General features: G+C 48.1%; 1 protein-coding gene across 2 annotated transcripts in view; it reads right to left on the minus strand.

The window, feature by feature from the left end:
- The window catches only part of ZNF592 (zinc finger protein 592), a 42,929-nt gene extending 30,948 nt beyond the window's left edge, over positions 1–11,981 (minus strand). For both annotated transcript variants that reach the window (XM_040413624.1, XM_040413623.1), the window contains exons 1-2: positions 11,850–11,981; positions 4,753–4,802 (exon numbers count right to left, since the gene is read on the minus strand). The gene's annotated coding sequence lies outside the window, so the exon portion shown is untranslated. The remainder of the gene's footprint in view (positions 1–4,752; positions 4,803–11,849) is intronic.
- Between the last annotated feature and the right edge of the window lie 5,431 nt (positions 11,982–17,412).

Consider the following 17,412-nt stretch of genomic DNA (forward strand, 5'->3'; position numbering starts at 1 on the left):
CAGTCAGCTACATAACAGTAATTCTGATGGTAGAAAAGCTTTAACTCCTTGAAATTGGAAGATGCTTTCCTCGTGTTCAAGTCCCATCCCCCCTGCCAGCACCTGTTCTGGGAGTGGGCCCCCCCAACTCCAAGGGCTGGCGTCCGTGGTAATTATAGTTGGGTTTACAAATGTCCATGGAACCCCTGCGGATAGATTCTCTGGAATTGTCCACCGCAACAAGGAGAGTCTTGTCCTTGAAGAAAGGTGGAAACTCTGATCCAAGGAATAAGTGGAGCAGTCACATGATTTTTGGATGTTTGCTTAAAGCTCTCTGGAGTGGATCTGTGCATAAGATACTGCTGGAATCGCTGAGGTCATCTGCCACAGTGCCGCCATTGCTTCCCTGAAAGTACACTGGTAAGAAAGGAAGACTGACCATACTTGCTCCCTGATCGACTCCTTCCTTGGAAGTGGAAGAAGATGTCTTTGCAGACGGGAGTCCAGCTGAATTCCTAAGAAAATGCAAACTTGGGAAGGAAATAGGTATGATTTTTTCCAATTTATTTTCCATCCTAGATTTTGCAAAGTGGAGCAGAGGAATTTTATATCTTTTTCTAGTCTCTCTTTTGATTGAGAGACTATTAAAAAAAATCGTCCAGATAGGGCACTAACGCAATTCCAGACAGTCTTACAAAAGCCGCTACTTCTGCTACTACTTTGGTAAAGACTATGGGAGCCTGAGAAACCCCAAAGGGCAGCGCTCTGTATTGGAGATGCAGTAACTCTCCCTGGACAAAGACTGCTGTTCTTAAAAACTTTTGGGAGGAAGCATGGATTGGAACATGGTAATATGCATCCTCCAGATCCAAGCTTGCCATCCAGCAATCCTGGAAGAGGAGATTTACAGTTGATTTTATCATCTTCATACTCCAAATCTGGTGAATGAGAATCCATTTTCTATCACACTTAAGATCCTGGAGAAAAAAATGGACCTCCAGGCTGGGAGAAACTGAGACAGTCTCCCCCCCCCCCCCCCACCTGAGATCTGGTGTTGTTTGTCCTTTGGTCTATTGTCCTGGGGCTTAAACAAACCCCCCCCCCCCCAGATCTTTTAGCAAATTTCTCCGTCTCTCCTGTCACCATGCCTACTCCTTTGTCTTTTAAAACTGGCCTGGGATTTACAAAAAAAAAAAAAACGTTTTCTGAGGAACCAAGAAACCCCTTCTTATATGAGGCCCTCTCTAGGATGTCATCAAGCGAGGAACCAAACAACCTTGAACCCTCAACATGGAAGAGAGCAAAGTCTAGATTTAGAACTCTGATCCCCCTTCCATGATTTAAGCCAGATAGCCAGTCTAGCTGGGATAGACATGGCAGCTGCTCAGGCAGAAAAACGGATCACATCAGTAGAGGCGTCCGCCAGGAAGTCTGCATCTTTAGAAAAGGTAGGGAGAGAAGATAGCAATTCTTCTCTAGGTCTTTTGTCCTTAATATGCGACTCCATCTGATCTAACCATAGCCTTAAGGACCTGGAGACCCAAGAGGTGGCAATGGCCGGCCTAAGACTTGTTGAAGCAGACTCACAAGCACGTCTTAAGCTACTTTCACACTCTCGTTTGGTGCAGATCCGTCATGGATCTGCACAAACGCTTCCGTTCAGATAATGCAAGCAGCGTTTTGGTGTCCGCCTTGTGGGGTTTTGCTCTGGTAGACAGGCTAGCGGACGCAGTATAGAGGCAATCACAAAGTCTTTAACTTAAACAGTTTGGCGTTTATTCACACATAAGGAAAAACAAAATGACCGTTCACAGTCTTGGTGTTTGTTCACACCATGCAATGTCCATAGAACAAAATCTTCACCTGGTTAGCAGTTTTCCATCCGCAGTCCACAGCTGGCTTTAGGGGCATGTTTTCCAGCATGCAGCTCTCAGCCCTTTAGCACAGCACAAATTCACAGGTCCCAAAACACAGAGACTCCCCAGCTTCTCCTGTCAGATGGAGGATAATCCACACCCAGCTGAGACTGCTGGCTGGGTTTTATATAGGCCATAAAAGACCCGGCCTGGAGCGTGGGGAGGAGCCACCCACCCAGCACTTTGGCTACTCCCAGTAAGAGCCGGTCCGGATCGGCTTTACAGCCATACTAACAACAAAACAGTATCAGGCAGCACTAGCTATCTCACCGAGGCCAGGAATCTCGGTGACACATACCTTCCATCAATGACGGACCCTTGTGCCTTCCTACAGCCTCCAGAGCGGAATGGAGGCGGAACGGAGGCAAACTGATGCATTCTGAATGGATCCTTATCCATTCAGAATGCATTAGGGCAAAACTGATCCGTTTTGGACCGCTTGTGAGAGAGAGCCCTGAAACGGATCTCACAAACGGAAACCAAAACCCCAGTGTGAAAGTAGCCTAAGACAGACGTCTGCTTTTTTTATCTAATGGATCTCCTAAGCAGCCTAAGTCATCAAATGGTAGAGCAGATTTTTGGGCTATTTTAGCTACTGGGGCATCTACCGTGGGGGCCCTGTCCCAGACCCCCGCTACCGACGGATATTTTCTTTTTACAGAATTAGGAATGAAAAATGTTCTATCATGATTTTTCCATTCTTTTCTGATAGGGGCTCACATTTTTATGAACGGGGAAAACTCTATGCCTTTTAGGGCCGAGACCCTCAAAAACCTGGTCAGCAATAGATTTAGGTTGTTTTACATCCTCTAATTGCATGGTGGTTTTAATGGCTTTAAATAAAGGCTTGTTACCTCCTGTTTGAAAAAGAGCCCACCCCGCTGAATCCTCATCTGAAGAGAAGAAATCATCTGATGAGGCCTGGTCGGATTTTCTATCCTCGTCCTCCACAGAAAAATCTGAATCAGAGTCTTTATTATAGGTAGACCTTTCTGGAGATCTTGGGTGACTCCGACCAAGTGATTTAATAGAAGATTTAACTTCTGACCGTACCAAGGCCTTAATATTTCTGGATAAGCTGTGAGACTCCTCCATAACCAACTTATCTATACATGCTTGACAGAGGTTTAATATAAGAGGCTGCTAAGGCTACTGTACATCCTCCACATTCTTTATGTTTATTCTTTCCAGATGATTTATTTGCTGTTTTTGCTACCTATAACAAAGTAAAACAACACCCAAAATTAATTAGGAGAGGATAAATCTCACCAGTAGTAGAATCAAGCTTCCCCACTCCTCAGGACCAATAATGGACTTGTGGGCCTTGAGGGCTCCAGGGGGTCGGGGTTCAGACATGCTGGTGGAAAACCAGATCCGGCACAGGCTGGCTGCCTTCGCCTGCTGCCAATTTATAAAACGCGCCTTGGCTCCTTTTAACCCCTAGGCCCAAAAACGCCTAATCCAAAGCATGAGGATGCCCACACCTCTTCCGACCCGTCGCCTGGAAATGACATCATTGAGCCGGAAGGGGCTGTCCTGACGGGCATGCGCAAAACACCAGAGAAGCGTGCGCCGCCATCTTGGAAGCGAGAAGCCCGGCACCACCCCATGGACCAGGAGCTGCCTGAACACGGCCACAGCGGCTCCCCAATGAGGCTTGGGAGGAGGCAGGAGGAAGAGCAGGCTCGGGCAGCAGCTCCCCCAGGAGACTGATGCCACTAGGATAGGTCTCTTTACGGTCTAGTAGACCCGGACCTCCCCAGCCTCCAGAGATGAGAACCAAGCAACGGTAGGAGCCAGAGCACCTCAGGTACCTCCTATCCGGAGGACAGATAAACCGGAACTGAGGTGTGGTGGGGGTGTGAACCATTTTATCTCTTCAGGTTTCCTGTCCTGGATGGGAGATCCTAGTCGCATGGGTGCCGTCATGGGTGAGGGGAAAAATGAATGAAGCCGGCAAAAGGAAGCAATATGGACAATCACAATACATTAGTAAGAAGCTTGCATTAACTTTCTCTACATGATAAATGCCACTTGCTGATGTGATACAACCCCTTTAATGACCTATTTGGAGGATAGGTCATCATTATAGCGCACAGATTTGTCACAGTTTTTGCTGCGGATGCATGGAAGAATTAGCGGTGGGTGTACTGTAAAGATAATGACATACAACACCAACAGCGGTGATTTTCTGTAGATCATTTTACATGTAACATGCTTGTTTGCAAATATGTCCAGTACGTGTAGAGCTAATGGACTGGAAGTGACAAGATCACACAGTCCAGAAACATTTCTTGTGGCAACATATCATTTCTGATCCTTCCATGGATGTTAAAGAGGACCTGTCACCTCTCCTGACATGCCTATTTTAATAGATTAACGCATTCCCCGTATAATAACAATTCTGGAGCATCTATACTTATGGCTCTGTGTTGTGCCATTCCTTTATTATTTCTACTAGAAGTTATGAATGAATTACTAGCAGTCTGCAGTAAGGGTATAGAGCGGTGTTACCAGTTGGGTGTGTGTCCCTGTCCAGTCAGAAAATTACATCACTGATTGGATAGAGTGAGACTGTGCAGGTACACATCCCCAACTGGTTACCACCACTCTGTACCCTTACTGCAGACTGCTAGCAATTCATTCATAACTTCTAGTAGAAATAATAAAGGAATGGCATAACATAGAGCCATAAGGATAGATGCTCCAGAATTGTTATTACACGAGGAATGCATGAAGTTATTAAAACAGGCATGTCAGGAGCGGTGACAGGTCCTCATTAATTATCCATACTGTAAGTAACATTAGTAATCAGACCTAACACACTGACACTAACACATAGATACTGCAGACTTACCTGGTAGGTCTAATGCATGGCTCCACTACCGTGGGTGCCGCACACAAAGCCTGGAACACATAAACGAGATGAAAAACTGTGAAAGCCGTGCACGGTAATCCCATCATCCACTGCACATTACAGGGTTCACCAAGAAGGCAACACTGAACTGCAGGGCACAGTCGGTTTCAGAAAACTAAGGGGATTTCTCCATATCTTGCATCACATAAATGACTAAACGATATATAGTTATGGTGCAATAACCCAGGACTCCATACCTAATCATTTCATAGGAGTCAGTATAGCAGTGATCCCCCACCTGTGGTTCGCATGCTACATCCTACACTGCAGCAGTACATAGGAGCCGGTGGCCACTAGGCCTGAAGTCTGTGAGACATTACGCTGGGGCAGGCAGTCGCTAAATAATGACATCATTGCGACCGCCTGCAACGGGTCATCATGCGTGCTTGAGCGGAAACACCGGGAACTCAGGCCACAGGCTGGGAGAGACCTGTGAGCTGCATTGTAGATGGCCGTGGGGAGACAGGAGAGTATCGTGTGTGGTTTTTTTAACTCACTTTGAGAGGATGGCGGTACTGGGGCACTGTGTGTGTGGGGGGGGGGGGGTATTATGAATACTAGAGGGTTTTGTAAGTGCACTGGGGGCACTAAAAGTATTGCGGCCACTACTGGGGGTGCTTCAGAGGAGCACTATACCTACTGGGGGCTCTAAACCTACTCATGCCACTTAAGGGGGCAATATACCTACTGTGGGCCCTTAAGGGGGTCATTACACCTACTGGGGGAATTAAATTGAGGCATTACACCTACTGTGGGGGTGTCTCACTTCATCATGTAGGCAAAGTTAATACAAGCCACTTACTCATGTATTGTGATTGTCCATATTCCTTCATTTGCTGGCTGGATTCATTTTTCTATCGCATTATACACTTCTGGTTTCCATGGTTACGGCCACCCTGACAGCCAGCAATGGTGGCCATGCTTATATACTATAGGAAAAAGCACTGTCCTATGTGTGTTCCCACAGTCCCAGCCACCAGAAAGGCCAGCACGGCCACCGCTGCTGGATTGCAGGGTAGTTGTAACCATGGAAGCGAGCAGTATATAATGTGATGGAGAAATAAATGAAGCCAGCAAGGGAGGCAATATGGCCAATCACAATACATCAGTAAGTGCCTTGTATTAACTTTCTCTACATGATAAATGCAACTTACTGAAGTGATACAATATACCAACTGGGAGCACATAAGGGGGCATTACAGCTACTGTGGGCACTTAAGGGGGACATTATACTCACTGGGGGTAATTTGAAAGATTAGCAGAGAACATACAGTGCCAGGTCTCACACTGATTCATAGTCCTATTGGTTATATGACTTCAAGTGTGGCTCACGACCATCTCTCAGCGTTGAACGTGACTCTAAAGGTAAGAAAGGTTGGGGACCACTGCAGTGTAGTATCCTTGTCTCAGACACAATCCCAAAAACAAGACCTCCTCATACGGCAGACCAGTCATTGATGAATGGACTGTTGCATCTGAACAACCCTCTACCATGTCCTACTAGGGGGCATATGGGGCAATGCTGTGGGGAGTTCTTCATTCAGGACCCCACCCTCTGTATTAGACAAAGGTGGATCCAGCACCTGAACATCACATGAAAACCCCCACTGATTTAGGGTACGTAGCATTTTACAGGACCAGTAATGCAGACATTTTAAAAAACCTCATCCACATGCTATGGGAAAATCTGCAGTGGAAAATGGAGATTGACCAGTGGTGCAGATTTTACATCCTTGGCATGTCAATTTATGCAGAAGATTTCCGCCACAGATTTAAAAGGGTTATCCAATGTCTCCAACAACCCCCCCATGTGCCGGGCCCCACACACGTAATATACTTAGCCCGCTCCCTGTGCTGCTCCTGGTCCCCGCACCGCCGCTGCTGCTTCTCCCAGTACATGGATGAAAACTTTGTGTCAGGGGGGAGCAGCCAATGGCAGGCGGGGTGACGCTAGGGAACCCCCCCCCCGACACCGAAAGTTTTCATCCGTGTACAGGGAAAAGCAGCAGCGGCGGTGCGGGGACCAGGATCAGCACAGGGAGCGGGGTAAGTATATTACCTGTGAGGGGCCCGGCACATGGGGGGCAGTTGGAGACATTGGATAACCCCTTGCAATGCACTGGGTAAAATCTGCACCAAAATTCAGAGCGGAATTTCCATTGCATCAAAATGCATGCCACACCGTACGAAGTTTCACCCCCTCTACAATGTGATCATCAGTTGCTAAGCAATTCGCCGATGACGTCACATCTACACCCGACGCAGGCGCATTGAGGAAGGAGCGGCCGAGCGAGCGTCCGCCTCTCAGTGCGCCTGCGCCGACTGAATACCGTTACGGCGCAGGAGCGAGATCTTGATAGCAGACAGGGCCAGCCAGAGGACGATCCCGTCCGTTGGCCCTGTCAATCAACATGCGGAGGGGGCGTCTTTAGGATAGGAGGATGCGGCTGCTACCAGCAAGTAGCCGCCCTACTTGCTGGTAGCAAGGTAATTTGCATATTTTAAAACTACGTTTTTAACAAAATCTGCTGAACAGAAATGATTAATTACAGTATGTTATGCATAAATCGCATTATAGGCATTCTAAGTAACAAAAAAAAAAGTTTAGTGGGGTGACAGAAGCCCTTTAAAGTGAAAATACATAAATATTCCTTTATTCTAAATATATTCCCAAATACCTTTCATTAGTTCTAATGGCTCATTTTGTCTAGGGAGCAATCATTAGGAGAAATAAAATGGCCACTGTCCTATTAGTACACACAAAACCTGTCCTAATCACACAGGAGGACAAGTTACTTCACAACACTGAGGTAAAGAGCTGCCTCATCCTCCTCTCTGCTGTACTTGTCAGGGATTATCATCCTGAATACAGGTGATAAGATCTTCAGCTGAATCTCTGTAGGAATGAAGTTCATGAGGAAACAGCTGAAGTAAAGAGAGGACGGTCAGAACATGCTGTCGTAATGTGGGGCTGTGGTAATGGAGACTACATACAAGAGCTGCGGCCCATCAGGCACACCCCACCTCCTCTCTGTACTTCATGTCTCCTCATGGACTCCATTACTACAGAGATTCAGCTGAAAATCAAATTAAACAGTATTCAGGATCATAAACCCTGGCCAGCAGAGAGGAGGATGAGGCAGCTCTTTAGCTCAGTTCTGTGTGATTAGGACAGGTTCTGTGTGGACTAATTAATAGGACGGTGGCCATTTTATTTCTCCTAATGATTGCTCTCTAGACAAAACAAGCCATTATAGCTAATGAAAGGTATTTGTGAATATATATATATAATAAAGTAATATTTAAGTATTTTCATTTTCTTAATTCCCAATTAGCCTCTAGGAGGGGGGGGGGGGGGGGGGGGGGTTATTGCACCTGCTCCTAAAGGCTCCGTTTGCCCACTTCTTTTCATGCCCTTTTTCTCTTGTTTGACAGGGCCAGGGCAGCGCTGCTCTCCTCCTGCCAGCCGTGTCTGCAGTGTAAATTTCACGCCGTTCAGTATTCGGCGAAGGCGCAGTGAGGGAAGGACGCTCGGCGGCTGCTGGCTTCCTCACTGCGCCTGCGCCGAATACTGAACAGCGCGAGATTTACACTGCAGAGTGCAGACACATCAAAAATATTGATGCGGTCCGTGTGCCGTCCATATTTTTTTTTTTTAGAACCCGATGGCTTCAATGGGGCCGTGGTCTGCATTTTGCATCCGTATGTCCGTTCCGCAAAGGGATAGAACATGTCCTTTACTTGGCCGCAAAACGCAGACCACAGGCTCATTGAAATCAATGGGTTTGCAATAAATGCAGATGCAATATGGACTGTAATTGTATTTTGTGGATCCGCAATTTGCAGACCGCAAAATACATACGGTCGTGTGCATAAGGCCTTACGCTGCGGATCTGCACCCCCAAAAATCAAGGCTGAAGATCAGCAAATCATTTGTACTGTGTGCGGTGGTAAAAGCATCTAAAACATTTCATGAATGTGGTGTGAGACATGTACGCCAGAAATCTGCCACATTGGCAACCGTAAATCAAGCCCACATACCTAGAGCAGGGCCTGAGGGGACATAACACAGGGATTCAAAGACCACCAGAGAGAGAATCCCTGGGTCATGCACCATCTCTAGGCCAGGAACAGGCATAACACAGTGTAGCAGTCTTCCAATCAAATGGACACAGATAACCTGGTTTTTATCTCCTGACCATTGGATCAGTGGTTGAGCTCTGTAGAGCTGGGACCATCAGAAGCACTCGCCAAATAGTGCTGCAGACCTCCGAGCAGTCAGGATGAGCAGATGTCTCAGCTCCAGATGGTGGTGGTGGAGCATCTGCACATCTGTGACCTGCTTGACCACAGACAAGATCTCCTAGAAGACAACTGAAAGCACAGGTTGTACAAGATAGTTCAAAATCTTGGCCACTCCTACAAGGTCTTAGGGCTCTTTCACACGAGCGGATGCCGTGCGGGTAATCCTCAGCGTGAAAGAGTGCCAAGCCCCGTTCCGGACAGCAGAGACACGGAGCAGTAACATGAGTGATAATGCTCCGTGCCTCTCTGTGACAACTTTATCTCACTGTCATTTTTTAGTAAAAAGGATCACAGAGTCATGTTACTGCTCCGTGTCTCTGCTGTCCGGAACAGGGCTTGGCTCTCTTTCACGCTGAGGATTACCCGCACAGCATCCGCTCGTGTGAAAGAGCCCTTAAAATTAAAAGGGTTTTCCAAGATATTGACCACCAGCTATCAGCCGTTTGAGAAAGCAGCGGTGCTTCTGTGAGGGCAGCGGCCTTCTTTGCGCTTACCAGCCGTACATTGTACAATGGTTGTGCTTGGTATCACGTTCAGCCCCATCCACTTCACAGCCGATATACAATGGACGGTGCTTGGTAAGTACGGAGAAGGTCACTACACTTACAGGAGCACCGGTGCCTTCTCAAACAGCTGATCGGCGGGGGTCCCGGGTGTTGGACCCCCACCAATCAGATACTGATGACCTATCCCGAGGAAATCTCAGAAAACCCCTTTAAAAAAAAAAAAAAAACATTATATACTCACCTGTACCCCAGCACTGTTCTCTGCGGCTCTCCTCTGGTACTCCCGCCGCTGTCTGTTTACCACATGTCATTGCTACAGCCAATCATTGTCAGTGGTCTACAGATGAGGACGCTGATTGGCTGCAGCAGTCAAGTGCCGTATTCAGGCATGTCAACACTCATATTTGAAAACAAACAGCAGCAGGCGTACCGGAGCAGCGGCGCAGGAGAAACGGGCTGAGTATACAGTATTTTAATTATCTCGGATAACGCCTTTACATCTATGTTTGGCTTATAGTTGAACTTGCCAAGTATCTGGGAGGTTATTGGCAGATCCCGAGTGAGATGTAGGGAAAAATCCGATATAGGCCTCATGCACACGGCCGTTTCTGCGGACCGCAAATTGCAGATCCACAAAACAATAATACCGGCGGTCTGTGTGTGTTCCGCATTTTACGGAACGGAACAACCTGCTCTCTATCAAACAGTCCTATTATTGTCCACAAAACGGACAAGAATAGGACATGTCGATCTCTTAGAGGACATACAGATGCGGACAGTACACAGAGTTCTGTCCTCATCTTTTGCGGCCCCATTGAAGTGAATGGGTCCGCACAAGAGCCACAAAAATGCGGACAAAAAGCACGGCCGTGTGCACAAGCCCTTATAGGACACAGGCCCCTTTCACACGAGCGAGTTTTCCGCTGAATCCTGACCCATTCATTTCAATGGATCTGTGTACATGAACGTTTTTTTTTTTTTTCGCGCATTAGTTCTGCGTTGCGTGAAAAACGCAGCATGTTCGATATCCTGCATTTTTCACGCAGCCCTGGCCCCATAGAAGTGAATGGGGCTTCAGTGAAAAACGCATCGCATCCAGAAGCAAGTGCGGACGCAATGCGTTTTTCACTGATGTTGCTAAGAGATGTTGTTTGTTCGTTTAGTTTAGGGCAGGAAAACACGGATTGGGCACATAACTGAGACACAAGTCGTGCATGCAGGACTTTTGTCTCCGCTTCAAAAATTTTCTGAGCGGAAACCTAACGGACCCCATTATAGTCTATGGTGCCCGTGGGCTCCGTTATGTGCCGAATCCGTCCTTTCCGTTTTCCTGCCCCTAAACGGAGCAGGGGAACGGAAAGCCTGAACGGTGATGTGAACGAAGCCTAAACCTTCAGTGTTTTTTTATCACACGTGTGAAAACCGCATCAAAATGCATTGCACCCGCGCAGAAAAAAAATTAACGCAATCGCAGACCAAACTGACTGAACTTGCTTGCAAAATGGGGCGGGTTTCACTGAACACACCCTGAACGCACCCGGCGCCATTCCTTCACGCTCGTGTGAAAGAGGCCTTAGCGGTTTGCGATGACAGGTCCGGGAGCGGTAACTATGGAGAGCGCTACGGCCTGGTGAAGAATGGGAGGCGTCTGTATGCAGAGCTTCTGTCACATCCATGCCGTGCTCATAAAAATAACATAAGCGCCAAATCGTGACATGAATGGGGGGGGGCTAACAAAACCCGCTTACTATGACGGGGTCCATCAGAGTGGTCACCCAGATTTACCAAAGACTCCTGTAGAACCGTCTAGTCTCAGCTTCAGCAGGTTTGCCATTCAGGAGCCTGGGAAAGTTAGGTGACAGGCTTCATGTGATGGTGGCCATATTGTTGTCACCTAGCTTTCCCACGGCCATGAATACAAAGAACACAATGTGAGGAGCAGAAGAAATGGATATAGTGGCACACAATGGAGGTGGCATGGCAGGGCACAGGCAGCCCCTGTATGACAGCTCACCACAGCATTGTCAATACCCAGGAGGAATGTGTACAGTGACAGCACAATACACAGGCGCCTCCATAACCGCAGTGTCCGTGCACACACTGCAGAAACGCATACATAACGCTGGGTCTAGCCCAGTGCCAGTGTGTGTACATCCCTACCAGGCACTGGCTATCGCCCGGGTACACACCTCTAGGTTCTGCACAGCGTCCCCGCTGCCCACTTACCCCCGCCCTGTGTCCGCCGATCACACGTACAGCCACCGGGGACGTAGCCCAGCTTGGAACCGGATGATCATACCAGGAATTGGCCTGATCAGTAGGCCGGGACCCGGAGAAACTAACATGGCGGAGAAAGACTGGGCCAGGGGAAGAGGAGGGGACTGGGCAGTGAAGGGAGGGGAGATGGGGCCTGCTGCTGCTGGAGGAGGGGACTCTAGCGCGGCGGGAGCCGGGAGCTACTGAGGCTGCGTCTGCCCGACCAGGGGACGGAGAGCTGGAGCTGAGGGGAAAGCTCGGGGGTCGTCACCGGGGACAGGAGGCGGCCATGGGAGGGCTGGGCTGGATAGGGATTGTGTGTGAGGGAGCGGGAAAGGCGCCTCAGCGGGGAGCGTTTAGTTTACTAGGGCTTGTATTGGAAAAGGGGGGAAAATTCTTAGTGGGGGGGAAATTAACATATGCCCCCCCCCCCCCCCCAATCCACCAATGTTTTGGGGGTTTTGACATTATGACGTTCACTGTGCGCTAAAAATGACATGACATGCTTGTTCTGCCGCTCAATATGAACGGCAATAACGAAGACTACTTTCACACTAGCGGTTTTCTTTTCCGGCACTGAGTTCCGTCAATGCCGGAAAAGAACTGATCAGTTTCATCTAGGGTTGCCACCTTTAATTCAAGCCAAACCCGAACACGGGTGCAACGCATCGGGACCGGAAGTGGGTCCAGCTGTGGAGGAACGGGCCAAGCAGACAGGATTTCAGAGAGGACAGTAGGGTAAAAGGAAACACAAGGAGGAACAATAGTGAAAGAAAACATTTAAAGGAGGGAGGGAGTGTCTGAAGACAGCGCCGCCCTGCGCTAGCATCACAGCTGATCGCCCGCAGTGACAGCTGATCGTCCCCGCTGCTGACACCTCATCGGCCGCCGCCACTTACTGACACCCGACGCTCACCGTCAGGTGTGCAAGTCTGCAGTTTGAATCCTGTGCCCGGGTCTGAGAAAGGCTTGTACCCGGGCACAGGATTACAAACCCGGACTGTCCGGGTCATTCCCGTACGGGTGGCAACCCTAGTTTCATCCCCGTGCATTCTGAATGGAGAGTAATCCATTCAGGATGTCTTCAGTTCAGTCACTGAACGGCGTTTTGGACAGAGGAAATACAGCAGCATGCTGTGGAATTATCTCCGTCCAAAATTCCGAATCAGTTGCCGGATCCGGTATTAATTTAGATTGAAATGTATTAAAAATACCGCAATGCTGGATCCGTGCGCAGGCCGGTAAAAATTTGAAAAAATATATACACTGCTCAAAAAAATAAAGGGAACACTTAAACGACACAATGTAACTCCAAGTCAATCACACTTCTGTGAAATCAAACTGTCCACTTAGGAAGCAACACTGAGTGACAATCAATTTCACATGCTGTTGTGCAAATGGGATAGACAACAGGTGGAAATTATAGGCAATTAGCAAGACACCCCCAATAAAGGAGTGGTTCTGCAGGTGGTAACCACAGACCACTTCTCAGTTCCTATGCTTCCTGGCTGATGTTTTGGTCACTTTTGAATGCTGGCGGTGCTTTCACTCTAGTGGTAGCATGAGACGGAGTCTACAACCCACACAAGTGGCTCAGGTAGTGCAGCTTATCTAGGATGGCACATCAATGCGAGCTGTGGCAAGAAGGTTTGCTGTGTCTGTCAGCGTAGTGTCCAGAGCATGGATGCGCTTCCAGCAGACAGGCCAGTACATCAGGAGACGTGGAGGAGGCCGTAGGAGGGCAACAACCCAGCAGCAGGACCGCTACCTCCGCCTTTGTGCAAGGAGGAACAGGAGGAGCACTGCCAGAGCCCTGCAAAATGACCTCCAGCAGGCCACAAATGTGCATGTGTCTGCTCAAACGGTCAGAAACAGACTCCATGAGGGTGATATGAGGGCCCGACGTCCACAGGTGGGGGTTGTGCTTACAGCCCAACACCGTGCAGGACGTTTGGCATTTGCCAGAGAACACCAATATTGGCAAATTCGCCACTGGCGCCCTGTGCTCTTCACAGATGAAAGCAGGTTCACACTGAGCACATGTGACAGACGTAACAGAGTCTGGAGACGCCGTGGAGAACGTTCTGCTGCCTGCAACATCCTCCAGCATGACCGGTTTGGCATTGGGTCAGTAATGGTGTGGGGTGGCATTTCTTTGGAGGGCCGCACAGCCCTCCATGTGCTCGCCAGAGGTAGCCTGACTGCCATTAGGTACCGAGATGAGATCCTCAGACCCCTTGTGAGACCATATTCTGGTGCGGTTGGCCCTGGGTTCCTCCTAATGCAAGACAATGCTAGACCTCATGTGGCTGGAGTGTGTCAGCAGTTCCTGCAAGACGAAGGCATTGATGCTATGGACTGGCCCGCCCGTTCCCCAGACCTGAATCCAGTTGAGCACATCTGGGACATCATGTCTCGCTCTATCCACCAACGTCACGTTGCACCACAGACTGTCCAGGAGTTGGCAGATGCTTTAGTCCAGGTCTGGGAGGAGATCCCTCAGGAGACCGTCCGCCACCTCATCAGGAGCATGCACAGGCATTGTAGGGAGGTCATACAGGCACGTGGAGGCCACACACACTACTGAGCCTCATTTTGACTTGTTTTAAGGACATTACCTCAAAGTTGGATCAGCCTGTAGTGTGTTTTTCCACTTTAGGGCTCTTTCACACTTGCGTTATTGTCTTCCGGCATAGAGTTCCGTCGTCGGGACTCTATGCCGGAAGAATACTGATCAGGATTATCCTAATGCATTCTGAATGGAGAGTAATCCGTTCAGGATGTCTTCAGTTCCGGTACGGAACGTTTTTTGGCCGGAGAAAATACTGCAGCATGCTGCGCTTTTTGCTCCGGCCAAAAATCCTGAAGACTTGCCGCAAGGCCGGATCCGGGATCAATGCCCATTGAAAGGCATTGATCCGGATCCGGCCTTAAGCTAAACGTCGTTTCGGCGCATTGCCGGACCCGACGTTTAGCTTTTTCTGAATAGTTACCATGGCTGCCGGGACGCTAAAGTCCTGACAGCCATGGTAAGTGTAGCGGGGAGCAGCATACTTACCGTCCGTGCGGCTCCCCGGGCGCTCCAGAGTGACGTCAGGGCGCCCCAAGCGCATGGATCACGTCATCCATGCGCATGGGGCGCTCTGACGTCATTCTGGAGCGCCCCGGGAGCCGCACGGACTGTAAGTATACCGCTCCCCCGCTCCTACTATGGCAACCAGGACTTTAATAGCGTCCTGGGTGCCATAGTAACACTGAAAGCATTTAGAAGACGGTTCCGTCTTCAAATGCTTTCAGTACACTTGCGTTGTTACGGATCCGGCAGGCACCTCCGGCAACGGAAGTGCATGCCGGATCCCAACAACGCAAGTGTGAAAGAGGCCTTAATTTTGAGTGTGACTCCAAATCCAGACCGCCACAAATTTTGTGTGATTTTGTTGTCAGCACATTCAACTATGTAAAGAACAAAGTATTTCAGAAGAATAATTAATTCAGATCTAGGATGTGTTATTTTTGTGTTCCCTTTATTTTTTTGAGCAGTGTATATAACGGATTCGTTTCTCCGGTTGACATGCGGAGAGACGGCTCCGTTCTTGCAATGTATTTGTAAGACGGATTCGTCTACAAATGCGGTCCGTTTGCATGCAGATTGCCGGATCCAGCAGGCAGTTCAGGCCGGTGTTCTAACAAATTTCCTTACCCGTGAAATTTCCCTACTTCCTGCTTTGACGCGGTCGCACCGGAGATGACGTTCCCAGCTTTGGAAGGAGGTGTGACGCGCAGGCGCACAACGACTGGGTAGGGCAATTTCGCACCAGAGTTGGGGAGAAGGGGCCACCTAATGCGCTTGCACCTTACCTCTCAGCTGGACACCGGCTGACACTGCGCATGCGCCGGGAGCCTCAGCAGCGGTTAGAGGGTAGGGAAAAATTATCGGCCAATGCACGAGCGCGGCTAACTACTCCCATCGGGATACACCGCGCGTGCGCACCAGCGGACAGGGAGATCTCTTATACCGAACATCCATCCGATCACCACGCCTGCGCAGTGTGGGGGTAGGGAGATCTGATGGCCAGATTCCTACCCTGTCGTGCGCGGCACACCTCCTTCCAAAGCTGGGAACATCGTGTCCGGTGCGGCCGCATCACAACAGGAAGTGACGAGGGTAGGCAAATTTGTTAGAACACCGGATTGCTCTGCCGCAAGTGTGAAAGTAGCTTTATTTGTATAGTTTTTTTTATTACTTAAAAAAAAAAGAAAAGAAAAACCTTTGGAAGAAAAAAAAAAAAATTTGTTTTTCATCATTTTTTTTTAATATATTTTGCTCTACAGAGCTGTATGAGGGCTTGTTGATTGTGGGATGAAGTAGTTTTATTGGTACCATTTTGGGGTATGTTCCAAACATTTTTTAGAGGGACAAGGTGAAAAAAATGGTTAATTGTGTATATTTTTTTATATATATTTCTTTTTTTTTTGTTAAGGCGTGCATAGTGCAGAAAAGTTATTTTAATTCTTTTTGAACATGGTGATACTAGATGTTTTTATTTTTTTAAGTTTATATATTTTTATATGCAACATTGGGAACAGGTTGGTGATTTGAACTTTTAATATTTTTAATATTTTATTAACTTTTTAAACTTTTTTTTTTTTTTTACTTGCTAGAATTCATCCCTCTGCCTAAACTCAAAGACGTCGTGATCGCTGTTGAATGTAGCATCTAAGGGGTTAAATGTCTGGTTTCTGTGTTATCACCGCTCCCGGTCATTGTGGCTGGGTGTCTGCTGTATTCTATAGCTGGCACCTGCCACGTATGGGGGGGCTCAGCGCAGCAGCACGCTCCCTACAGTTCCCTGCGCATAATGCCGTACATGTACGGCATTATGTGTTAAGGGGTTAAAGATTTGTGTGGAATTAGTAAAAACCTCCAGGCGTACTGAGCAGAAGGCTTGGACGCCTTGTGGCAGCCCTACTGAGGCTTCATTCACACGTCAGTGAGATACCGAACTGGCATCCTGTTTAGTGCAGGAGCGCACAGCATCTTGGGTGCTATGACGCCGTGCGCTTTGTGACGCCGCCGCAGTACCATCAGGAAATAAAGATTAGTTTTTTAATTATGTAGAATGAGGCTGTACAGTGATCTTTCAAGATACAATGGCCTCAAGATACTATATTTTCAACATATAATGGTCTTTTCTGACCCATCATAAGTTGAAACCAGACTCCACATACAATGTCTCACACTCAGATCCAACCAATCAAAGCCACTTCTCTGGTAAATAGCTGGATTAGTAGTTAGTTAGCAGCCATTCCTGACTGTTATATGTAAAGACTTGTTTTATCTGTCTTAGTTATCTGCTTATTTGTCTTAAATCTTCATTTTCTCTTATCTTGGATGACATTTTGGGGCTGTGGAACCGATTACTCAACTTACAATGGTTTCAACATACGATGGTCGTCCTGGATCCAATTAATATTGTAACTTGAGGGACCACTGTATATGTGTAATTGTTTTGGTAAATAAATTCCATTAATC

Source organism: Bufo bufo, chromosome 1 (assembly GCF_905171765.1).
Source record: "Bufo bufo chromosome 1, aBufBuf1.1, whole genome shotgun sequence".
NCBI lineage: Eukaryota > Metazoa > Chordata > Amphibia > Anura > Bufonidae > Bufo > Bufo bufo.